General features: G+C 37.1%; 1 long non-coding RNA gene and 1 pseudogene across 4 annotated transcripts; one reads left to right on the top strand and one right to left on the bottom strand.

Annotated features, from left to right (window-relative positions):
- Positions 1–15,688: 15,688 nt before the first annotated feature.
- On the top strand, positions 15,689–16,450 carry LOC149188165 (UDP-N-acetylglucosamine transporter ROCK1 pseudogene; annotated as a pseudogene).
- Positions 16,451–19,603: 3,153 nt separating this feature from the next.
- LOC149188164 (uncharacterized) lies at positions 19,604–20,577 on the bottom strand. Of its 4 annotated transcripts, none has more exons than XR_016256247.1 (4): positions 20,385–20,577; positions 20,203–20,283; positions 20,061–20,121; positions 19,604–19,976 (listed from the first exon to the last, which is right to left on the bottom strand). It is a non-coding gene; the product is annotated as an uncharacterized LOC149188164 (long non-coding RNA). The 4 variants fall into 4 exon arrangements; XR_016256250.1 differs by having other exon boundaries at positions 20,061–20,094; positions 20,385–20,576; XR_016256249.1 differs by having other exon boundaries at positions 20,061–20,099; positions 20,203–20,276; positions 20,385–20,570.
- Between the last annotated feature and the right edge of the window lie 5,955 nt (positions 20,578–26,532).

Below are 26,532 nucleotides of genomic sequence, written 5' to 3'. Positions count from 1 at the left end.
AAGATTGAAAGGCATAAAGCAAGGCTGGTTGTCAAAGGCTACAAGCAGCAATATGGGAGAGATTATGAGGAGACTTTCGCACCGGTTGCAAGAATGGAAACCGTGAGAGCAGTGCTGTCCATAGCAGCTCAAAACAAATGGAAAGTCTACCAAATGGACGTGAAGTCAGCATTCCTAAATGGAGTGTTAAAGGAAGAGGTTTATGTGGAACAACCTCTCGGATATGAGAAGAAAGGTGAAGAGCACAAAGTGTGCAAATTGAAGAAAGCTCTTTATGGGCTGAAGCAAGCGCCAAGAGCATGGTACAGCAGAATAGATTCATATCTATTGGATAATGAATTCGACAAATGTGAAGGAGAACCCACCATCTACATCAAAGAAAAGGATGGTAAAATTTTAATTGTTGTTTTATATGTTGATGATGTGATTTTCACAGGTAATGATGATCAGCTCATTGAGAATTTTAAATCAGTCATGAAGGATGAATTTGAAATGACTGACATGGGTTTGTTGAGATACTTCTTAGGCATAGAAGTAGATCAAAATGAAAAAGGAATTTTTATATCTCAAGCAAGATATGTAAATCAAGTTTTGGACAGATTTAACATGCAAGAGTGCAAGGCAGCAATCACTCCCACAGTGATGGGATTAAAGCTCAGCAGAGAGGACAGCAGTAAGGATTTTGATCCTAGCTTGTATAAAAGCATCGTGGGCAGCCTTATGTATTTAACAGCAACTAGGCCTGATTTAATGTATGTTGTTAGTTTGATTTCCAGATTTATGGAGAGGCCAAAGGAGGCACATTGGCAGGCAGCAAAGAGAATTTTGAGGTATGTCAAAGGCACCAAAATGTTTGGAATTTTATATCATGCCTCAGAACATTCAGATTTGGTTGGATACACAGATAGCGATTGGGCTGGAAGTGTAGATGATCGGAAGAGCACTTCCGGTTATGTTTTTAATATGGGTTCAGGAGCCATCTCATGGGCTTCTAAGAAGCAATCCATTGTAGCATTATCTACAGCAGAGGCAGAATATGTGGCAGCGTCAGCAGCAACTTGTCAGGCAGTATGGATGAGAAGGATGTTGAGAAGCTTAGGCCAAGAGCAGGAAAAAGCAACAGTGGTCTTTTGTGACAATAGCTCTGCTATTGCTTTGTCAAAGAATTCAGTGTTTCATAAGAGAACGAAACACATCGATACAAGGTTTCACTACATCAGAGAATTAGTGAACAATGGCGAAATCGTCCTAGAGCATTGCAGGACTCAGGAACAGGTCGCAGACATCTTGACAAAGCCATTGGTTCAGAAGAGTTTCGAATTTTTGAGAAAATGCTTGGGAATGACCGAACGCGCGGCTGTTAAAATTAAAGGGGAGTGTTAAAATTGTAATTTTACGCCGCGCGGTGGTTTTTGGAAAATCGGCCTGGTCTCCCCGCACCACCATTCGCAGATGGCGGTTTCCGTAGCAGAGGCCCCGACACAATCAAACCGTGCCACGCGTCCCTTGTACAAACACCAAAACCGCTTTCCCCGGACGCTAAAGGTAGTTTTGCTTGCGCGACCTTGGCGAGCGAATTGCGTTGGATCGAGTTTGGTGGCTCGGATTGGCGCGAAGCTGCGCGGAGGTTAACGATCAGGCGCTACGAATGGGGTGGCGACACGTGGCACCGAAGTGACGTCAGCCGACCCCTGCCCGCGTCAAATCAAGTTTTTGCGTGGAGTAAAAATAAAAAAAACGTATGCGTTGACCGCCGTAGGAGGAATTCAATGGAGTTTAATGTTTGTCGTAGTTTTTTGGTGGAGGACTTTTAATATGTTATGGGCATATGTTTTTATATTTTTATATGTTTTTCGTATATTTTTTTACGTACATTGTTATGTAAGCCAACGTTAGTTAGTTTTTTTTTGGTGTGTTGTGTGTGGTGGCTACGCACGATAGTGCGATTTGTCTTTTGTAAATGCACAGCAGTGCGATATAGAAATTTGCATGTAATGTCTTGATTCAGCCATTGAAGAACTGAGAGCTGTTTTGTAATATCCACAGCAGTGGAAAATCTGTGAGAGCAGCAGAGTTTTTTTTGTGATTCCCTCTTTGCACAGAGGAAGAAATATGTAACAGAATGTTTGTTTTAATTAATAGAAATGCTTTGTGACTGTGTTGTCTTCTGAGTCAATTTGTTTTAAAAGCTTCCCTGTGTAAAGATCCTGGACAGAGGAAACAGAGCATTGTCTCTGTGGTGGTTAGTTTGTTTGGTTTTGGTATTTCTCCATTTAAAAATACCCAACAGTGGTATCAGAGCAGGCTTAGGCTCTTTAAAGAAGTTAAAGAAGCTGAAGGGAGAAGGTTGTTGCTGCAGCAAAACTTCTCAGGCAGTTAGAAGACTCAGACAGCGAAGGATTCAGGTATTCTTCATAGCTATCTTGTTTGTTATTGTTGAAACAGTCAGTGTTTAAACACACAGTCAAGGATTTAAAGCATTAGTTCAGGATGCAAGGAATGGCCAGCACAAGCACTGGTATGGGTATGTTTAATACCCAGCTCCCACAGTTTAATGGGAAGAACTATGACTATTGGTCAATAACTATGACAGCCCTGTTTGCCTCCCAAGACTTATGGGAAATAGTTGATGAAGGTTTTGAACAACCAACAGATGAAACTGAGTTTAATAGATTAACTCCAGCAGAGAGAGATCTGCTGAAGAGCAATAGGAAGAAGGATTCAAAAGCTCGTATGTTGTTGTATTTAGCAGTAGACCAGAGTGTGTTTCCAAGGTTAGCAGCAGCTAAGACATCCAATGAAGCATGGGAAACCCTTAAGACTGCCTATCAAGGCATGGAAAGAGTGAAGACAGCAAAACTACAATTGCTGAGAAAGGATTTTGAGAATCTGTGCATGAAGGAGTCAGATAACATTGACTCATTCTTCACTCATGTGATTGGTGTAATCACACAAATGAGAACTCATGGAGAAACCATTGAAGATAGAAGGATTGTGGAGAAAATATTGACTCCTCTGAGCTTGCTGGAGAAAGAGGAAACTACCCCCAATGGGGGTGTTATTGGCAATGGGACACGATGGTTGAGGGTTATGCTCACCACCTCCCAAATGTAATGTGAATTAAAATCACAGAGGGGCTCAACATGAGCTTGATCATAGTCACATGCAACACTACAATTTGAATCTTTAAATGGGTGTTATCATTGAGGTTTTGTAACGTGTAGGAGCATGTGGGAGTGGAGGTGAGGGTTGGCCCTCTACCTCCCTTTACTAGCTTTTCTTTCTCTATGGAGATATGCTTTATGGAGAGTGTGAAATTGGTTTTTTGCATTAGGAATTTGTCGCAAAGTAATTTTAATAGCGCGGGAGATTACTCTCAATTGCAAAGCTTTGTGCTCATTGATGGGTTGGTGAGAGTGTCAGTTGTACTCTTCTGTGTAAATTATGAGTTCTTAGTCTTTTAGAGTTCTTGGTTTTTTAGTTTTAGTGGACATTTAAAAAGCTTGTGGTTAGTCTGTCACTGTATTTCAGTTAAGTTCTAGGATGAGTTTCAATGTTGATCGGAAATTATTGTACTTTTGGGGTATTATCATTTAGATTTTGAGTCTTTTGGGTGCCTTGAGTTTTGATGTCTTTGTTGTTTTGAAGTTTTATATTTTTTTCTAGTGAAGTCCTTCAACATTGTGCTAAGTTATCTAGTTGTTGGTTGTGAAAATTTGTCTCCGTATTGCCTCTAGGGTCTTTTGTTCTTTCTGGGAAAATCTATGTTTTATGGTTTTTTTTTTGGCAGATTTGGGGCCTATGTTTTATAGTGCCATGTCATAGGTTGTCTGTTGAGGGTGGTGAGTCTCTACTTGTCCCACCTTTGCGTTCAGTAGGTTTTGATCCATTTTTCTTGACATATGGTGACTATTTAGTAGGTTTATGGTCAGGTTGGTAAGATGGTGCATCTAGTCTTTTCTATCATTATTTCGTAGGTAGTGGGACTTTTAGTGGCTTCCATAAATGTTCCTTCTCTATTGTATCAGTTCCTACTAGTTAGTGAATGAAATGCAAACGCATACGGGTGGTGGGAACGGGTGGTAACGATTCTCTCGAAAAGAAAGGGTCAGACCCTTTGTCCATGATTCCATTGCCACCTTCTTTAATGCTATTCTGTAAGGGTTGGGAAAGGAAATCTGGGCGTTAGATACCTAAGATGGGATGGATTGTCATTCACACTCAGATTGTGAGCTACATGATGAAGTTTCATAGTGGGTTCCTAACCCTACGTATAACAGGGTAGGAAAAAACAAGTATTGAATTCAATAGCTTTTCATTAGCAAATGCTTACCTTTCTAAGATTGGTCCTCAAAGCTAATGAGGTGGAGATATATAATTTCTTCTCCTCCCCGGAGGACATTGAGGTGGAGATTTATAATGTATTCTCCTCTGTCAAGGACATTAAAAGAATGCTTCGAAATCAGAGGTTTTTCCTCCATAATCTTTATTCTAGTTGGGATAGTGTAGAGTGCTACATAGTGAGTGATTCTGATATTGGAGATCTTATAGATCCCCCGATTCAAGTGCTCATGCACCGATAACAATTTCTTCTTTAGAGCAAGATTAATGTTGGAGGGCATTCATCTTCTTGTTGATCTTTTGGTAGGTCTAAGGTGTAATCAATACGATATGGTTTCATGGTCATCTCAATGTTAATTTTACTTAGAGATCTTGGAGGTTGTGGGATTTTGGCTTGTCAAGATAAATATCGTGGTCCAAGTGCCTGGTCATGGTAAATATCTTCGTTCCCAGTCGTGGTAAATATTCTGGTACCTGTCTCGTGGAATATTTAATATATACAACTATAGATGGCCTAGTCATTAGCAAACTCATGGATCTGTTGGTATTTTAAATTAGAAAAATATAAGAGAGAGCAAAGAGCCATTACACACAACATAAATCACCCTTATCTTTTTTTATATCACCACATGTACAAATATATAAGACACGCATTACTAACTTCGACACAACTAGATTATCATTACAACTGACACATTGGAATTAAGAACTTCTAGACTAACTCCTCATAACTCCTAACAACAACTACACATGACATGGAAGCATTACTTCTAACGCTCTCCCTTAATGGTTAAATGGATAACATTAAAAACACATATTACAACAATAAACAAATATTTGTCTCACTCGTCTTCATCAGAGCCTACATCCACTCTGGAATCTCACAAACACTGCTCTTTCACCACCACATCTTCAAGCTGTCACTTGACCTCCATTTAAAATGCAACCGCCTCTCACCATTATTGATGAACATTGCATGATCAACAATATTCACAATTCTGTTGGTCGGGGTTTCTGCAATAAGAGCCATCAAGTAATGAACGATCATATGAACCAACCACCATCTGTCGGATGTTTTACTTTCGTCTATTCGTAAGTTGATAGGATGGAGGTCTAGATACTGAATGTGTTCAAAAGTTGATCAAACAACTTGACGTTACAAAAATTGATGTATCGGACATGATGCCTTCTAGTTTAAGAACCACCAACCCTATTTATAACCAATAAAGGCACACAAGAATTGATGTTTCGGACAGCGCGACCTCTAGTTTAAGAACCACCAACCCTAAAAATTAGACAAACATTACTCAACATTGACCCTGTTGACCTACTATAAGTACATACAAGACATTGGTTGCCACAATAAAAAAATTTAATTCAATCCTTGAAGGCTGCATAATATCTGAACATTAATTCATAAGACAGGTACACGTAGCAGTCAGGTCCTTGACACAATACCACGCTTGGCTTCAAAACTTCAACACGACCCAAGTATCTACTTTTACACAGTACAACACGGTGCAACATGTCCTTGTAGCGTTACACAAGACATTGGCCATAGAGAGGTCATTCAGAGCACATTGTGCTCTCCTTCCTGTTGGATCATGGGCGTCTATAGGGAGGCCTACGCTCTTCCAAATTTCTCACAACTTAGTGATCTCATGTGCCACAAACCTATTGATCCGTGCTCATTCCATTCTTGTCAATACTCTGACTCCCCATCATCAAATCCTCTTTACGTAGCAGATTCGAGAGAATCCCAGAGGCATCCATCTCCAAGCCCGCAATAGATCCACGGAGAACAATAACACTCATATTTGTATAAAGTTTGCTTGCACTCAGAAGATTATGCTCAATCGTGGCACGATCCAAAACATTTGACTTGTCGTATAGGAGTGCTCAATCGTGGCACGATCCAAAACAATTGACTTGTCGTATAGGAGTGCTTTCTGATGGGGTTTGAGTTCTTCAGCAAATGCATGGACAGATGAGGCTAATACTATGAAGAAATCATTGTAAAGAGAGTCATAGCCCAGTGATAGACTGCATTGTAAAGAGAGGCAACAAACATAGTGCAGAGATGTGACGACATCAAACTCCAAATCTGAGAACAACAACAAGGCAGAGAAGAAGATGCCCGCATTCCAAATCTTGCGCCCATGTTCTGCATCTTTCCACTAATGCCTTAGCTCTGCGGACTCCTCACGAAGACATTTATGTGCGGCCAAATCTGATCTCTACATTTCTAATCTACTAGTCTGCTTTGGAAGGGACAAGAGAGCGGGACGGAGCAGAGGTGGGCCGGATCTGTGGAGCACTTGTTAACGAAATTGCAGGGAGTAGATCTAGGCCTATGGACTTCTGAATTGGTGAAGAAAATGACTTGTGAGCATCTTTTAATAGCTATGAAGAAAATCACCACACTTTGCCCTGATCACTGTAATCCTTTGACAGCAGCACGTGAATGGTGTTCTTGGACAATGATGTGGAGAACGATTTCACACCCTCATTTCTTCTCACGATTATGCCCATCAGTCTTGCTTGGACTCTAGATCTACACACAATAAATTTGGACTCTAGATCTACGCACAATAACTTTACAAACAGAAACACTAAAATCAAACACTTTCTTACCCTATTTATTTACATAGAAATAAACTGAAGGCTTCCCTCACATTTTTCTGGCCCTTTCTCGAGGAAGTCAAGCCAGAATCGGCCCGATACCAAATCTAATCTACTTGGATATCAAATTAGAAAAATAAAAGAGAGAGCAAAGAGCCATTACATGCAACATAAATTACCTTTGATGTTCTATTGATCACCACAAGTACAAATATATAAGAGACAAATTACCAACTTCAACACAATTAGATTATCATTACAACTCACACATTGGAAAAAAGAACTTGTTTATTGACTCCTCGTAACTCCTAATAACAACTACACATAACATGGAAGCATTACTTCCAACATTTTATGCAATGAGTTTTGTAATGCATATTGTTTCTTTATGTAAATTTCACTATCCCCAGAATACTTGATTGGCTACAGTTGAGCATGGCATGGATTGAATTTGGAAATCTCTCTCTTTTGTTTAATGGGTGAGTTACTTGGAGCGAAGCATTATCCTTTGTATGTTAGGTTATGCTTTGTATGCTAGGTTATGCTCAGAATGAAGCATTATGCTTTGTACGCCATGTACTTTGGAGTGAAGCGTTATGTTGGGTTCTTTGTTTTTGGTTGAATGGGCCCTCGAGGGAGGTGGTATGCATGCTATTTATTGTATGGGGCTTTGTAATAGGAATTCTATAAGTGTTTTTGATTCTAAATTGAACTCTTGGGTGAGTAACAAAGAAAAATATATCCCAAGGAAATATGCATAAAAAACCAGGTAATCTTGTTTTTGCTGAGATAATATAATTTTCTCAGTTAACCTATCTATTAAAAACCGTAATCTTGTTTTACTTAAATAATACAATCGTGTCAATTAACCTAAAAAAGAAAAGAAAAGAAAATTAAGATTTAACTACCCTAACCACAACCTACATGAAAATGTTTCACGAAGGAAGTCTACTCCTCCCTCATTTGACTAAACAAAAGTCTAATTTGATGCTACAGCATGATCTCGTGACTTTGATCTCCTACGTAGTGATCCGGTAGACCTTATTCGTTGAATGCACCGCAATTACCCCCCCGTTAGTTAAAATCCAATAGGCCAGGTTCACTTTTATTTTTTTTCTGGTTTTTCCTTGGATGGAGAGGTCTTTCATGAGTACGGGTCAACTTTTTTCGACCTGCTTGACAGACACATTGTGCGGTAGGTTTCGATAGCGCGGCTATGTTAAATGTGTCGCTAATGCTAAGCATGCTCAATGATAGCGTGAGTGATCAGCTTCCACTTAAGCGATGAAAAATCCATACATCTAGATCCGATGAAGAATTAAACCCCGCAGAAATCGACCATGCACCTACAGCTAATTTGAATTTGTACAAGCGATGTGTGTATGTCTGGTGTAAATGAATTACGGCAGCTATGAATTTGTAAGGAAGGCATATCGACCCCTCTGTAATCATTTGTCTACATTAGAAGATGTAGATAATATGTCGGTTTATGCCAGGCATCAGGTGGTGGAAATGCAATCATAAAAAGGTCCATAGTTAAATTCCAAAAGGCCACCAAACCTGTACATCCATATCAGGAATCTCTCGTGGCCAGAGTTCACGTGTTGCGAAGTTTTGTAAGTTCGGTTGAAAAGATTCCCGTGACGAAACGCTATATAACAAGGGCTCAATCTGACTCATTCATGCATACTGTGAACAATCGGTGTACTCGCACATCTGATTTTTTTCTCGCTCTAAGAAAGATGAGGGCCTCCAACGTTTTGCTTTTGGTTGTGTGAATGCCCGGCCTCGTCTGGAGGGCAGATCTGATCTCACGGTTTCCTTTAACATTACTGTCGATGTGCCTCCTATTGGTCTCGCTGCTTCCCTCGCTTCTGCTGGTAGAGGAAAGGGAAAGTCTGCTGAGCCCATGGTTGAAAATCATCAAAATCATAATCGTTAGATTGTATAGTAGAATGTTAGATCAGTAGTCAAATATTCTAACGCGTTTGCTATATATTTGAATAATCTTTCTGGTTCGCTTGCACCCTTAACAATGTGGACAGTAAATAAAAATGGCTTTTACAGAGTAATGCTGGCCCTTCGCCCTGCGGAGTAGAGACTGTGTTGCGTAAAAGTTCCAAGTGATCTTTGGCCTCCAGTGAAGTGATTGTGTCGACATTGAGATGTCTTCATGTATTATTGAATAATAATCATGTATATGATTGGTTTTCAAACATGTAAGTTTGTTTATAATGAGATATTTTCTTATATATTCAGGTATATATGATTGAGTCTCCATGAATTTTTTCATTCATTTTACGGCTTATCCGTTTTGGTTTAAATAAACGGTCGATCATGGTACTGGGTTTTGTTTAAAATTTGGTGATACAACTTCTCGTTAGATTGCAGTGGTTTTTTATCTAAAATGTGTTTGTTGAGGGCACAGTTTAATCACAGTAGTTATTGGTTTTTTTTTTCTTAAATTCCATAATATAATTTTTGGTTATATTAGAGGATAGTTTTTTATTATTATTTAAAATGTGTTTTGAAATATAAAAAAAAATTACTATCATGTAATTGTTATTTAAAATATGTTTAATAATTTCAACTATATAAAAAAAAAATTAGAATAAAGATGTTATATAGATTTCAGAACTCAAACTTATTATTACAAGAAATAAATGCTTTTCTCCTTCCCATTTTTTCACTTTGACCAATAATGATTTGAACTTTAAGTGGCATGTCACATGCTTTACAAAACATAATTAAACTAGTCATTAATTTATATTTCTTATTTGATATTAGAGTTTGTGAATTATTATTATTATTATTATTATAACACTTAAAATTCCCCAAATATATATAAAATCATTATACTATAGTTGATCATGGTAATAACTATTTTCATTTATAGAGACATCCTATAAATGTTATGCATTCAACAATATTTATGGATTTCTCACATCAAAATGGTACGTTTCATTTGTATTTTCTTTGGTTTTTGAAGGAAGGTTGAAGTTAAATTGAATAGATTTCTTACACACTATTATGATGTGATTTCACGTAAATAATTTAAATTTATTGTGTTTATAGAAAATTTGTTATATTTATAATTTTAAAAGGCCAAATGATTATTACTTAAATATGTTGATATATTTTGAAATTTAGAATATTAATTTCATCATCAATAATTATTTGGTGGATAGTAAAGATTTAACTCTTATATAATATTTTAAAATATTCATAATAATATACACAAATTAAAGGTTTAGACTTAACTTCAAAATAGTTTTTTTTTTTAATTATTTGATTTTCTTTATTAGCTCTCTATTTTTGGGCATTTGGTATTGATAAAACATGGTAAATTGTAAAAAAAACTATTTACAAATAGTAAAATAAGAATAAGAATTTTGTTTAGTGTTTTTTTAAATGTATATATATTTAAATTATATATTAATTCTTTCTACACTTAATAATAATAATTATTTAAAATAAAGTGATAAACACATACATGGCAAAAACAAAAGATGAATGATACGCATCTATTATTAACAAATGATATACATTTATAGTACATTCATATGACCTTTGATTTCATATTCCAAGGTCTCTTGGACTTCCTTACTATTCAGCTTCCACACCAACCCTTAGAGGATTAGGTGTCCAATATTCGCCCCTCTTAATCCGAAGGGTTATGTATGAGTCCAAGAAGAGAGATGTAATACAAAACATGCAAAAGTTCATGGAAACACTAGGCTGAACGTGCTCTCTGAAATGTTGGTATAAGGGAGGTGGTTTAACGATGACCACCAACACTGGAATGCTTAGTGCAATTCCCAGAAATCTTCCATGTCTAGCATGAAGTTCATGTCTTCTACTATAGGAAGTGCTCCTGATGTTTTTAAGAGTGAAACCTTCAACTAATAAAACGAGGTCTCACCCCGCATAAAAGGCAGAACCTCAACCTGAAAAGGGAGGTCTCAACTTGTGATGGTTTAAGGATGACCAACAACTCTGGAATGCTTAATGCAATTCCTGGAACTCTTCCAAAATTGGCAAGAAGCTGAAGTCTTCTGCTAGAGGAAGTGTCCTCAATTCTTTGATGAGGTATCACCGACTGAAGGCATGCTCAAGGGCATCTTTGTCTCTAGCTACAACTCTAAATCTGGTATAACAGGTTGTGGTTCAGGTTTGCTTGATGTGGCTTTGAAGCTTGTAGATGACCATCATTTCCCCCTTTCCAGATACAAGGTGAGATGATGGAGAAAACTCGACTGCAAGACTGTTCAATACTCTAGAACAAGTTCAGACATATGAATAAAATATCTTCTTGGTTGTTGATGCCCATTTCCAAGAAACGATCCATCCAAGATGAATCTTTCTTCTTACACGAGGCTTGTTTTTGAAGCATTTGTTTAAATAATGACTGGTTTTATGACAGTGCTTACATGGATGAAGATCAAAAGAATGATCTTTCACATGGCCAACTCGGTCACAGTGTTGGAATTTCACAATTTGTTGTTGTTGAGAATATTATTTAAATATGTTTATATAATTTTGAAATTTAGAATATTAATTTAATTATCAGTGATTATTTGGTGGATAGTAAAGATTTAACTTTCATATAATATTCTAGAATATTCATAATAATATACAAAAATTATAGGTTTAGATTTAACTTCAAAGTAGTTTTTTTTTTAATTAATTCATTAATTATTTATTAGCTCTGGTTTTTTGGGCATTTGGTATTGATAAAACATGGTATTGTAACAAAACCTATTTACAAATAGTAAAATAAGGGTAAGAATTTTGTTGAGTGTTTTTTTAAATGTATATATATTTAAATTATATATTAATTGTTTCTATACTTAATAATAATAATTATTCAAAATAAAGTGATAAACAGATACATGGAAAAAACAAAGGGTGAATGATAGGCATGAGAGAGCATCTATTATTAACAAACGATATACATTTATAGTACATTGAATGTACCTTTGGTTTCGTATTCCAAGGTCTTTTGAATTTCCTTAGACTATTCAGATTCCACACCAACCCTTAGAGGATTAGGTGTCCAACACACCCCCCCCCTTAATCAGAAGGGTTATGTATGAGTCCAAGAAGAGAGCTATAATACAAAACGTGCAAAATTGCATGGCAACACTAGGCTGAATATGCTCTCTGAAATGTTCGTATAAGGGATGTGGTTTAAGGATGACCACCAACACTGGAATGCTTAGTGCAGTTCCCTAAACTCTTCCAAGTTTGGAATGAAGCTCAGGTCTTCTGCTAGAGGAAGTGCTCCTAATGTTTTGAAGAGGGAAACCTTCAACCAATAAAGGGAACGTTAAGTTGCATGTTGCATGCTTTACAAAACATTTAATAACATGACCATTACCAATTAAACTAGTCATAAATTAATATTTTTTATTTGATATTAGAGTTTGTCAATTATTATTATTATTATTATAACACTTAAAATTCCCCAAATATATGTAAAATCATTATCCTATAATTGATCTGGGTAATAACTATTTTCATTCATAGAAACATTCTATAAATGTTATGCATTCAACAATATTTATGGATTTCTCACATCAAAATGGTATGTTTCATTTGTGTTTTCTTTGGTTTCTGAAAGAAGGTTAGAGTTAAATTTAATTGATTTCTTACGCACTATTATTATGTGATGTTATGTAAATATTTTAAATTTATTGTGTTTATAGAAAATTTAATACATTTATAATTTTAAAAGTCCAAATAATTATTATTTAAATATGTTTATATAATTTTGAAATTTAGAATATTAACTTAATTTTTTAGTAATTATTTGGTGGATAGTAAAGGTTTAACTTTCATATAATATTTTAGAATATTCATAATAATATACACAAATTAAAGGTTTAGATTTAACTTCAAAGTAGGGTTTTTTTTTTAATTAATTCATTAATTATTTATTAGCTCTAGTTTTTTGGGCATTTGGTATTGATAAAACATGGTATTGTAACAAAACCTATTTACAAATAGTAAAATAAGGGTAATAATTTTATTGAGTGTTTTTTTAAATGTATATATATTTAAATTATATATTAATTCTTTCTATACTTAATAATAATAATTATTCAAAATAAAGTGATAAACACATACATGGTAGAAACAAAAGATGAATGATAGGCATGAGAGAGCATCTATATTTAACAAATGATATACATTTATGGTACATTCATATGACCTTTGGTTTCGTATTCAAAGGTCTCTTGGACTTCTTTAGACTATTCCACTTCCACACCAACCCTTGGAGGATTAGGTGTCCAACATCCCCCCCTTAATCAGAAGGGTTATGTATGAGTGCAAGAAGAGAGCTGTAATACAAAACATGCAAAAATGCATGGCAACACTAGGCTGAATGTGCTCTCTGAAATGTTGGTATAAGAGAGGTGGTTTAAGGATGACCACCAACACTCGAATTCTTAGTGCAGTTCCCAGAACTCTTCCAAGTCTGGCATGAATCTCAGGTCTTCTCCTAGAGGAAGTGCTCTTGATGTTTTGAAGAGGGAAACCTTCAACCAATAAATGGAGGTCTCACCTCTCATAAAAGGGAGAACCTCAACTTGAAGAGGGAGCTCTCAACATGTGATGGTTTAAGGATGACCAATAACTCTGGAATGCTTAATGCAATTCCTAGAACTCTTCTGAAACTAGCAAGAAGCTGAAGTCTTATGCTAGAGGAAGTGTCATCAATTCTTTGATGAGGTATCACTGACTCAAGCCATGCTTAAGGGCATCTTTGTCTCTGGCTTCAACTCTGAATTTGGTATAGCAGGTTGTGGCTCAGGCTCGCTTGATGTGGCTTTGAAGCTTGTAGATGACCGTCATTTCCCCCCTGTCAGATACAAGGTGAGATGATGGAGAAAACTCAACTGCAAGACTGTTCAATACTCTAGAACAAGTTTGGACATATGACTGCCAAGAAGTGATCCATCCAACATGAATCTTTTTTCTTACACAAGGCTTGTTTTTGAAGCATCTCTTTGAAGAATGATTGATTTTATGATAGTGCTTACATGGATGAAGATCAAAACAATGATCTTTCACATGGCCAACTTGGTCATAGTGTTGGCATTTCACAATCTATTCTTGTTGTTGTGGAAGAGGAGCAGAATCTGGAATAGCTGAAGGTGAACTGTCACGAAGGAATCTAACACTCTGAAATTAAATGGGCTTTAAGTAATCTGGAATATGAAATGACATGTCCTTTTCATATCCAAGACCAGTTATGTGCTTGTGTTCGTCAAGCTCTTCCCAAGGTTTGATGATGGGCTTGGAAAGTGCAGAATGAACTTCTACATCTGCATGTGACTTTGTTGCTTCATTGGGCACTGGATCAACTTGTTGCTTATGGGAGTTTGTTTCAATGTTTTGAATAAAAACAAGCTCAAAATGATGACTATGCTTCTATAACTCTTCTTGTTGTAGCTTTGATTCAAGCTACAAAAAATCAATCTTCTCTTGTGCATCTTGTAGACAAGTTCAAATTTCTAAGAGTGTCTTTACTAATTTGGACTGTGATATGAACATTGGACAACATTACAGTGCTTAATAACTCTAACAAATTATCAATTTTCACCATTGTCTCAACAAAAATTAAAGGCCTCAAAGATAGAAAATGACATCTAATCACTGTTTTCAATATAAATCTGTTTCAAGTGCATTGGAAATGCCTTAAAAGATATACCAATTTTAAGTTTCAGTTTTATCAAATCCCAAGAGCTGCATTAGCCAAAAACACAAAGAGAAGGTATTGGAACCGTCTTTCTATTTTGGTAAATTGTATACAATTTTAAAATACTCAACGAGGGTTTATGGTACCCAAACAAAAATCATTGCAATAAAAGTCACAAAAGAAGAATTTGATACCAACTCACGAAGCTTAATCGCTCAAGCTTCAAGCTCCAGCTTAGAGGCTTTCCAATTGTAATTTGTTCTTGCGCAAGATGCCTTTCACGACTACCATGTCCTTTAATTGGTCCATATCTTCTTCCAGTAGAAGGAAAAAAGAAGTTGTCGAGAGCATCCTTGGCTTGTGGGTCTCTCTCTGGCCAAAGGGCAGGACGAATTGTAACCCTAGGTTTTCTCTTTCAAAAGGAAGTGCCAGAGTTATCAGTCGGGTGACTTTTTGTTGCTTGCTCAAATTGTATTGATTTTAATGTTGCCTTCAAATATGCAACACCAACTGGTTCCTCCAATCCTTCGTATTATGAACCCATATTACGCTCAACATCTATGTGGCCGCAAAATAGGTTCTTCTATCGGCACAAGGACAAAGAAGTAGTAGTCTCTCGGGTCATGGAAGCAATTCAACTTCCAGATAACTTGCACGTGCAACTTAAAAACCCTTTATATTTGACATCCAAGTCAATGAGATCCATTCGATTCTTCTTCTGTTTGGTGGGATGGTAACAAAATCTGCACATGCTTCATGAGGGACATGTTTGAAAATAGAGCGTGTTAAGAAGAGCTTTGTTGAGATGCTTTCTGCAACTTGCTAGGAGATCGATGTTATTATGAAGTCAAACCACAACCACATTCCTATGGAACCTGTGTGAACATTTGATTCAATGATCACATTGTTGAAATCTGCACAAATGGGTTGGTACTTTGCTGACTATGAAAGCTTAAATCATCGTCGCAGAGACACTTGACTCTGTAATTCTATGTTTTCCGAAGCTGTGAAGGACTAGCAATGGCGGTCAAATCTAGGGCATGCAGAAAACAGAATAGCGAGGATCATCAAAGCCACAAGAGCAGAATATGGTTGTATCTCACACTTCTGAGTCTGCAATATGGTGCACAACCGCTACTCTCTAAACGCTTTACTGGGAAAGGAGTAATTGTGACTTCTTTTGTACTGATTTGAGAGCGTGCAAAGGTTCTATGTGCTTTGATACTTATGGTAAAAGAAGGTAGCTTGGGTAGACTTAGCAAAGAGTGGACCTTTATAAGCTAATTAACAACTTCAGGCCTTCTAGCAGCTACTTATGCTCTGCAGAATAGTTTGTTGCAGCTTTCGTATCGAAATCTGGACTCCCTTACCTTTACACTGCTTAATCAAATGAAGCTATTTTTCACTGCACTTTTCATGTTCCTTATTTTGGGGCAGAAGCAGTCACTTCAACAAATTGGAGCCCTATTTTTATTGATCATTGATGCCTTTTTGCTCAACATTGGTGAAAGCTCTGGTCATGGTTCCAAAGGAGTTGATTCTGAGCAAGCTTTTTGTCTTGGCATTATACCTGTAATAGCGGCATCTATTCTTTCTGGTTTAGCATCCTCACTCTGTCAATGGGCATCACAGGTGAAGAAAAGGGAGGCAACGGAGCAGCATCAATATTCAACAGAGCCATTCATTCATGCACAGAGAATCACCATCATTCAGAGTCAGGAATTTGTGCTGGCAGAAGGCAGATGTGTCAGGCTGCAAAAATGCAAAACATGGGTAGAATAGGCTGAATAGGTAGGAGTGCAGGTGCTTTTTTTTTTCTATTTGAGAGAGTGGATAGAGAACCCAGCACAAATCTAGCTGAGAGAGGTTAGCCAGATAGTGTACAACATCAAATAGGCATGCACACAATAATCGCAGTTTTAGCAGTAGGAATGCAGAATTTATATTCACATAGAAGCCATAATTAGTGGCTTAAATTTGAGCAGGGCAAAAATTCGCCTGCAGCTCTGATACCATGATAAACACATACACGACAGAAACAAAAGATGAATGATAGGCATGAGAGAGTATCTGTTATTAACAAATGATATACATTTATAGTACGACCTTTGGTTTCGTATTCCAAAGTCTCTTGGACTTCCTAGACTATTCAACTTCTACACCAACCCTTAGAGAATTAAGTGTCCAACAAAAAAAGTTTTAATTAAATTAGTTTTTATGGTTTATTTTTGATTTTAACAACCTAAAATTTATAATGAAATAAGTATTTTCATGTTTATTATGGATTAATATCTATTTGTAATTTGTATTTCTATAATGATAAATATGTTTTATTTATCAAAAATTTATCACTTAAAATTCAAATAAAAAATAAAATAAGTACACTTCATTTAAAAAGAGAAGAGATTTCCTCTTTTACCATATAAAACACCTAAAATTTCACTTTTACTCTTTACCTCTATTAATATTTTAATTTTAAGATAAAAAAATAAAATATATACCTTTTAAAAGATAAACTTCCACTTTTACCTGATAACTTGGATTACATATAGACTTCCACTTGAAAGTCTTAAATAATATTATGATATAATATTTTAACTCTTCTAAATTTTAGAGTTTTTTTGACATAATTTTTATTAATTTTATTATAAATAAATTTTAAAATTACAAATTTGAATGGTGTAATATGTACCATCCAGATACCTCAAAAGTTTTTCAGATTATATAATCTAAACGCAATCTCATCCAGAATTGTATCACTGTATAGAAGGAAAAAAAAAATAACCCCGTTTATTTCCTCACGTTACCATATGATTATGATTAGAAGGTAGGATTGTAATCCGCCTTGCCCATGCTGCTCTGCCGTCCTCGTCGTCCAGATGGATGGGTAACTATATTAACAGAGGTGTCTAGCTTTCACACTTCCTCGCAAAAGAATCCGTGGGAGGAGGAGAATCCGTATCCATATTCGTACCTCAGTTAAAATCCCGGCGTTTCAGCGTTATTTCCCGGCCATTTCTGTGGGACGCCATTACTCATTTACGGACTAACGAAGGTGCCTCCGAGGGCCGCCAACTGGTGCTGTGAGTGTTAGTGGTTGTTTCGTTTGTAGTTATAAGTACCATCTGTTCTTCTCGGTTATCAAGTTGTGTTGATTTATATTCATCTACATTAATCTAATATTACAAAGATGAAATTTCATTAACAAAACATTATACTTCATGCCAAACGTTATAAAAATTATTATACTTTTATGGATAAGTTTATAGTGAAAGAAAATTTTATAAAAAAAACTCCCAAAATGAAAAAGGGCTTTTATAAATCTTTAAAATTTTAGAAATTTAAAGAGTGACTCTATTAAACATTTAAAAAATTCAATAAATTTTAGTAAATAAACCATTTTTCCCTCAAATTCTATTAAAAAAAAATAAATATATGTTTTTTTTAATAATTTGATCTTCAAAATATTTGTACATATTTTATTGAGAAAATAAATCTATTTGCTAAATGGAAAAAACTTATAGTTTTCATTTGTTTCCATACATCATAAATGACATTGCAATGTAGCTCATTTAGAGCCTCAAGTGCACTAAGAGACAAAAATATTATCATATCTACTGTATCCAATAAATGTTTTTTTCTCTTAATTTTGAAAAATCTCTTTCACACACTATCCTACATGTTGGGATAATAGAAAAATAGTGTAACAACCCTAGTTAATACAGGTATTTTGTAACACCCCCAAGTCACATAAAATTACTGAAGTTACTAAGTTGATTTGTGTTAAATATTAATTTAGATTTTATTACATGTTGATGATTGAATATTAACTGATTGAGGCTAGAAGGCCAAGAAACATATGTTGTGTTTACCAAAATTATTGGTAATGATATTTTAACAAAATAGCAACTGTTTAATATAGTTAAAAGAAATGGTTGCCAAGAAAACAGTTACCCTCTGCCTGGAAACGAAAATATAGAGGGGGAAGAAAGCAAAAGGGGGATCCTAGAGCTGGGTGAATAAAACCAGTGGGACAATTTTCTTAAACACAGTCAAGAGAAAGGTATAGAGCTTGAGGCTGGGCGGAAGTCCTGAGGCCCAAGGTACTGACTGTAATTGGACAATCCAGTGTGGAACACAGAAAGTGCTCGAGGGAGTGTCTGGACATAATTTTCAGACTCGTGGTTGGGAGGAGAGACTTTCAGATAAATAAGTAAAACAACAAATTTTCTAAAGAACACTTATCCTTTGACACAGATAAGTAAATATTAATGAATTAGAAAGGCTAACAATAACTATCAAATCCATTATCAATTTTTGCATAGATTAAAGGCTATAAACTGAGATAACCTAGCCAATAAATATATTTATAGACGAATTAGCGGGCTTGTAAGAAACTATATCTTCATGAATATAATGGAAGACAAGACAATTAAGTATGATATAATAAATTTATGTAAGTAAAGTATAGTTCGGAAAGTATTATTACAGTGAGATTTATTGACTTTCATAAGTAAACATTTAAATGTTAAGACAAAGTATAATCCAGGACGAAATAGTTAAATCATAGCCAAGAACTATAACAAACAACGCATGGGAATGCAACCCTTGTTGAGGTTATCTCATCTATACATATGTTAATCATGGAAACTATAAAAATCTTACAGAAATCTCGAACCTTATAACATGTACTATCATTATTATTTTGCATAGAATTCTAGAAGAAGTTACATTCTGTCTAATAGAGTTTCTGACCCTATTCTTCATAATCAATAATCCTTACGAATGCGAGACGACCAGCATTATTACTCATAAATTGGATACCACAATAGCAGGAGTAGAGAAGCATTGCAAACCCTTATTCGATAATGTAAATTGCAAGCTACAAAAACTGGAAAACTCATTAAGAAAACAAAATATATACATGGTATATGATAAAAGTGGAATAGATGCATAATAGTATAGTATCCTGGCCGCATAGGGCAAATAAAAAATAAAAAATATAGAAGTAATTCCTTCCGGCCCTAGTAGTTCGAGCTAGTAACTCTATTCAAAATGCCAGAACATTTAAGAATTAAATGTGCATTACTAAAACCCTTGACAGTCATTCAAATCGACTCTTAGAGCCAGTCTCAGCAAGCCAAGGACCGAAGAACGGTGGTCGAGTCTCGGCCCCAACCACAAAAAAAGCTACATGAATTTTCATGGTAGGAGTAATATCCAACTTGTATAAGACGAAGAAGCATCTGGTGAGGGCACAACCTTATTCGTCTATCTTTTCGAATGAACCAAAGTGCGGGTAGCATACCTGCAAAAAGCATGATCTTTGGTTCGACACTATGGCAATAGACCTTGAACCTTAAACAAGAAGAAATGAGTAATAAGAATGCACCTGTATGTTAAGAACATTCTTGAAGTCATAGTCGCTATCCTGTCACGAAAATCGTGAAACCCTGACTCAATTCGTTCAGATTGAATATACCCTTATACAAACAATGAAATCAATCATTCGCGAGTCAGGGAACTTTACTTACCTTGGTTAACAACAACTTCGACCAGGCCATCCTCCCTAAAGACCGAGCAGTCGATTCTTTTCTGAGTGCATAAGCTAAATGCTTGAATAGAACAAATAAAGTTCAGTCAGACAGTGACCCTTAAACCATCTTCTGAAAATTTAAATACTGGAAATGACAAATAAATCTAAGGGTGATATTACTTGTAGTGGTCGAGAGGTGGAGGACTCCATAGATCATGGCAACAAGAGTTTGAACCCCCTAAGCCATTCACAGAGGTAAAACACTACAGAGCAGCAAGAACCCAAACCCCAATCGCCAAAAATGACTAACCATTGGCCAAAGGGTGCATCAATCAATTAGGTAAAACCTTAAGTTTTCTTGCACCATCGGATCAACCATAGATCGACGATCAGAAGGATCCCATCTGTTGTTGTCCCTGTCACATTAATCCGCATTGCTAGAAGGTCAGCCCTACGCTTAACGCATGGCCTAACCTATGGGTCCAGCTGTGAGCCAACCAAGGGTTTGGGAAGGGTGCCATACGAATTAAATTCAACTCTATGGTTTGTATATGGGACTACCAGCTTGTTTTATACAACATGTTCGTTAAGAACCATGTGTCATCCGTATCCACGGTTTAATACTTTAATCACCCCAGGATTCGATTGAAATCCTGTCAATTAATTTGATATTGAATGGTGTACGTTGAAATGTTTCTAAAACATATATATTTTTTTATGTAAATGTATGTTACAAATGGTATCAGAGCTCAGGTTCGTACACTGAGACTCTTTGGGAATAAGATATGTACTCGAAACCAATGCATTTTTTTTAACTAATAAACTTATGTGTGAACACAGAGATTGCACCAACAAAAGGGATAAGGAAAAATGCAGGAGAGCTTAGGACCAACCAACCCACTCAGAACCACTTATGTAAATGCCAATCTTGATATTTGGATACAACTGAGCGAAGAGTCATGACAAGCTAATGCAGTGTTATGCGAGACTGTTCATTAGCTACGTGCTGAAATGACAAATTTAAGAACAGATAATGAAAGATTAGTGAAGAGCAGAAGAAAATTCTTACATGTTTGTCTAACCGACAGAATCAACGACATCCAAACCCCAGCGTTGAGGATCGTGAGAAGACCCCTACGACTCAACATGGAGAATAAAATGTTGAGTCAAAGAGACATGGGGAGGACGAGGAAGGGCGCTCTGACAATGTTTCCGACCAGTGCAAACCTAAAAGACTTAAAACTATGTTACAACGGGAGTTTAAAAAGATCAAGCCATCACTCTTTCAAGGGGAATCGAAAGAGGCAGCGGAGGCGTGGCTAATTGATATGGAAAAATACTTCCAGATTTATGAGTACACAGATAAACTGAAGGCACAATTAGCAGTTTATCAATTAAGAGGTAAGGCCACCTTATGGTGGGAAGAAATCAAAACAGTAAGGAAGATCAATGAAGAGGAAGTCACCTGGAAAGAGTTCCAAAAACATTTCAAGGATAAATATTTAACTGAATGGTATTACGATGAAAAGGCAAAGGAATTTCATGAGTTAAGGTTGGGAACCTTAACCATGGATGAATATGTGACACGATTCACTTCCCTGCTACATTATGTGCCTTACATGCAAGAAGAAAAGGCCAAAATTCAGTGCTTCATCAGCAGCTTACCCAACTTCATGAAGGAGAAATTAGAATTTGACTAGCCCAAGACAATGGATGACGTTGTGCGGAAAGCTCGCATCTGCTACCAGCAGATGAAACAAAAGAATGAAGGACCAAAAGGGAGTCTAAATAGGAAAGGTAGAAGTTTGACTGAAGAAACGTACAACAAAATCCCCTCAACAAATTTCCAGTTAGAAATCAACTCAAGACTTCTTATTTAGAAAACAGGCAGTCAGTATGACTTACTAAATTAGTGAATGACCAGTAACCAAAAGCATCACTACAATTCCCGGGATGCAAAGAACCTCACTATTACAAGAATTGCCTGCATAAGGCAAGAACAGAACAATTATCAAATATGCAAGAGGCATCCATGGTTGGGGATGTGGCAAGGAGTATGCCCATAATTAATGCTACCTTGGATGATCATCAAGCAGAATTCCAGCCTACTATGATCGAATGTGAAGGTATGATTCCTAAGCAACATGTCTCTGTTTTATTTGACCATGGCGCTAGCTTAAGCTATGTTAGTCCTAAGGTGGTAGATAAATGTCAATTATAGAACATTAAGTTCTCAAAACCATGGCGAGTGCAACTAGCTATGGGGACAAAAAGAAGAGTAACCGTGAAAAACGAACGTTGCCCCAGAATGATTTCAGAACAACCTATTCACGTAGACCTTAATATACTTCCTTTGGGTTCCTATGACGTATTAATTGGAATGGACTCGCTGGAAAGGTGTTGGTCCTTAGTATATTGAAAAAATAAAATAGTTAGTTTTATTGCGGAATCAGACCAAAGAAAAGAGCTCCAAGGAATTAAGACCAATACCAAATTACATCCAATTACTGCTAGTCATCTAGGAAAATGTATTAGAAAGGGTTGTCAAATTTATGTTTTTCAAGTAGGATTTACGAACACTAAAAATAAAATTACCTCCCTCGAAGATATTCCTATTATTCAAGAATTTGTTGATTTATTTCCAAAATCGATACGAGGTTTATCACCAAAGCGTGATATTGATTTCACCATTGAGTTAATTCCGGGTGCAGCCCCTATATCCAGAGCCCCGTATCGCATCAGCATACCTGAGTTAACAGATGATCCAGATTTAAATAGGAACGCAACAAAATACAGAGATAACCACATACAAAAAGATGCAATGGAAATAATACTTCATTTCATTAACGTAAAACACTAAAATATGCTTACAAACAAAAATGGAAATAAACCAGCTAGGGCGATGGTAGCTTATCTCTGAGAAGAGATGTGGTGGCTACATGCCTCTGAGCTGTGTTACAACGAGGCTTGAAGGCCTATTTATTGTTGAGAAACAATCGAAAACCCTTAACATCCCAAAACCTAACCCTAGAAGATGAAACACCAAATTGTGGGCCTCGTTTTGGGTAAGTTGGTACATCAACTTTTAGGGGTCGTAACTTTGGCACCCGATCTCCATTTGATGCTTACAATAGCTCGTTAGAAAGTTCTATCTGAGAACTACAAGTTTGGGAAGAGAAACATTGGTCTATGGACCCATGTTGCTCCCATATTTCCCCAAAAAAGTGGTTTAGGGCCTCAAAACGGCTCTGGAAGTCCACGACCCGAAAAATTGCTAAAAATAGTAAATTGTGCTACAACTACGGAAACTGAAAAACTAAAAGAGACAGTTGTGGGGGTCCAAATGGAATAGGTGGGTGGCCACCAGCATCCACCTGGATCATTCCTCCCCCTTTAGGAGGTAATGGTCCCCATTGCGTTGAGTTCCTCCTTGAGATGAGGAAGCTTCTACTGAGCTGGGTTTCTGGTGAGCTATTTTGCAATCTTTGATGTGTCTAGTAATGGTGGGAAGCATGGTCGACGATGATTCACATTGAAAATTTGGTGCAAGTGAAGGAATGGGGGAATGTTGTGCTCTAAACCATTGTTTCCCACACCCTTGGTAATGGTGTAAGGACTATGTCGGAGTGGGCAGAGCTTCTAATGGGTTCTTGTAAGATGTTCTTTCTACATATATAACCAAACTCTATTGCCCACCTGAAGTTTATGTGGTACCCCTATGGGTAAGGAGAAGTTGTTCCTGTGTTTTGTCATGACAGTATCGCTTTGTTATTGCTACTGCTACGTGGAGAAACCCTTTGCGGGGGTGATGGATGTGATGACGATCTTCCCCTTACTTTGGGAGTAAACCAGACAGAAAATGAATTTCCTAGTCTGGGAGATGAGCTTGCAGCCTTTCTTGGCAGAGATCAAAGAGGTGGCGGTAGGTGGGGCTACCTCCGGTATCCTGTATAATGAATTATTCAAAGAAATAATGAAAACATGAGGCCTTGACTCATACACAGCATGTTGCCTCCACAAGTATGGATGGCCTAATAATACATCACAAACACCCAGAGGTGTAACATCAAACAATACCTCGTTTGTGAAGGGCTTGATGCTATAGGGAAGGTGACACTGATGGTGAACTTTGAGGTCTCATCCTTCATGAAGCCACCCAATACTGTATGGCTGTGGGTGTGTTGTAGTTGGTAGGCCCAAACACTTCACGACCTCTGCTGAAATGAGGTTCTTTTGGCTACCACTATCGATAATGAATTGCAGTGGTGAACCCTTCACCCACATCTCTGAGTGGAAAATAAGTTCCCCCTCCTCTGGATCTTCAGGCTCATTCTTCTGGATCTTGGTGGTGGCAACAGTGGCATTGGGCTCTACGTTAATGATTTTCTTCCTTTTGCCATTCCCCTTGTTGGGTTCTGACTCAGGGTCGGAACATGCATTTGATTCGGAAGCCTTCAACTCGGCCACCAACGACTGCTTGGTCTGACACTCACTTGTGTTATGAGTGGGACCCTTGTGGAACTCACACCACTTTCCAGTGTCCTTTTTTGACTTCATGGTGTTGTTCTTTTCTTGCGGCTTCGACGGGTTGTCTTGGGTCACCTCGCCTTGGCTTTGTCCTTTAGTCTTCGAATTCACAAATCCAAAGTCTCCCTTCTTCTATTTGAACTTTTGCTCGATTTTGATAGTGTATCGATACGCTATACCGAGTGAGGAGATATTTAGGAATTCCATCTCTTCCTTGATGTATCTGTGTAGGCAGTGACGGTATTTGAGTACCAGATGCAGCTTAGAATCTGTTGGGTGTGGAGCCTGATTATCTTCTGTACTCAAAGGTATCGCCGCATTGGACCCCAGTTCGAAATGGGGTGGCAGCGTCACCCGTAAAATATTCACTAGAGGGGGGGTCCAGGGGGGGGCGGGGCAGCGCCCCCGAAGCTAAGAATAGATGTAAAATATCCTTGTAAAATGTTGTAATTTCGTAGTCAATTTGAGCCATTCATTAGGCAGAGATATAACGGTAGAAGTTATGTTTAATTTAGGGTTTTTTTTTCCTGGAAGGCAACCCCTCGCTATATATGAGGGAATTGTATTGCGTCTATGTATATCTGTATTCTGAGTGACAAAGAGAGAGGAGATTGAGAGCGAAGAGGGAATTACAATAGATCTACTATAGGTTTTATGTCTTTAGTTTGCTGGATAATATAAAAGGAAGGACTGGCTATTTCTCCGTGGACGTAGCCCAAACTGGGTGAACCACATATATCTTTGTCTCTCTTGTCTTATGTGTTTTCTGTGTTTATATTTCTGCAATATTTTATGTGTTCCATTGCTCTGTAATATATAATTTTCTAAAAATTGGTATCAGAGCCGAAGGTCTATTTGGCTGAAAAACTTGTAGGAGAGAATGGTTCCTCGTTCGGGTGGGAGTAATAGCGGAACAAGGTAGGTTTAGGGTCAAACAATTTAACGGCCAAAACTACCAGCTGTGGAATATGTAGATGGAAGATTATTTTTACCAGAGGGATCTATACCAACCATTGAGCGGAAAGACAGAAGCTGGTGAGTATGACAGACACAGAATGGGATATTCTTGACAGAAAAGCACTTGGAACAATATGGCTATGCCTAGCGGCATCGGTAGCATTTAATATTTCAAAGGAAATGACAACAGAGGGTTTAATGTCGACATTGGCCAAACTATATGAAAAACCCTCGGCCTCAAATAAGGTATTTATTATGAAGCATTTATTTAATATGAAGATGTCAGAAGGTGGATCTGTTGCTGATCATTTAAATGAATTTAATACAGTTACCAGTCAGTTAAGTTCTGTAGGGGTAACTTTTGATGATGAAGTTAGGGCTCTTTTATTTCTGTGCTCATTTCCAGAAACTGGAATGGTTTGGGTATGGCCATTAATAACTTTGTCTCTGGATCTAGTACTTTAAATTTTGATGATGTTGTCGGTGCAATCCTTAGGGAGGAAATGCAATGGAAAAGCTCCAGTGAGACATCAGGTAATGCATTGATTGCAGAGACTAGGGGAAGAAAAATGGAAAGAGGAAAGAGCCAAGGATATCGCAGTAAGTCAAGAAAAGGTAGATCCAAGTCTAGATCATGGATAGTATGCTAGAAATGCGGGAAGAAAGGACACCTGAAGAAAGACTGCAAGTCTCGAAAGGGAAAAGAAGGAGACACGCGACAAGAAAATAATCATGAAGCAAATGTAACAGGTGATGTGTTGCAAGATGCTTTGATTCTTTCATTAGAAAATATTATTGATGCTTGGGTGGTAGATTCGGGGGCCTCATTCCATGCCACACCTGA

The sequence above is a fragment of the Pinus tabuliformis genome, chromosome 3_1 (genome assembly GCF_031772625.1).
Source record: "Pinus tabuliformis cultivar Carrire ecotype Pingquan chromosome 3_1, CPIR1, whole genome shotgun sequence".
NCBI lineage: Eukaryota > Viridiplantae > Streptophyta > Pinopsida > Pinales > Pinaceae > Pinus > Pinus tabuliformis.
The sequence above is the reverse complement of the archived record's forward strand: the minus strand, read 5'-3'. Positions and strand labels throughout refer to the sequence as shown.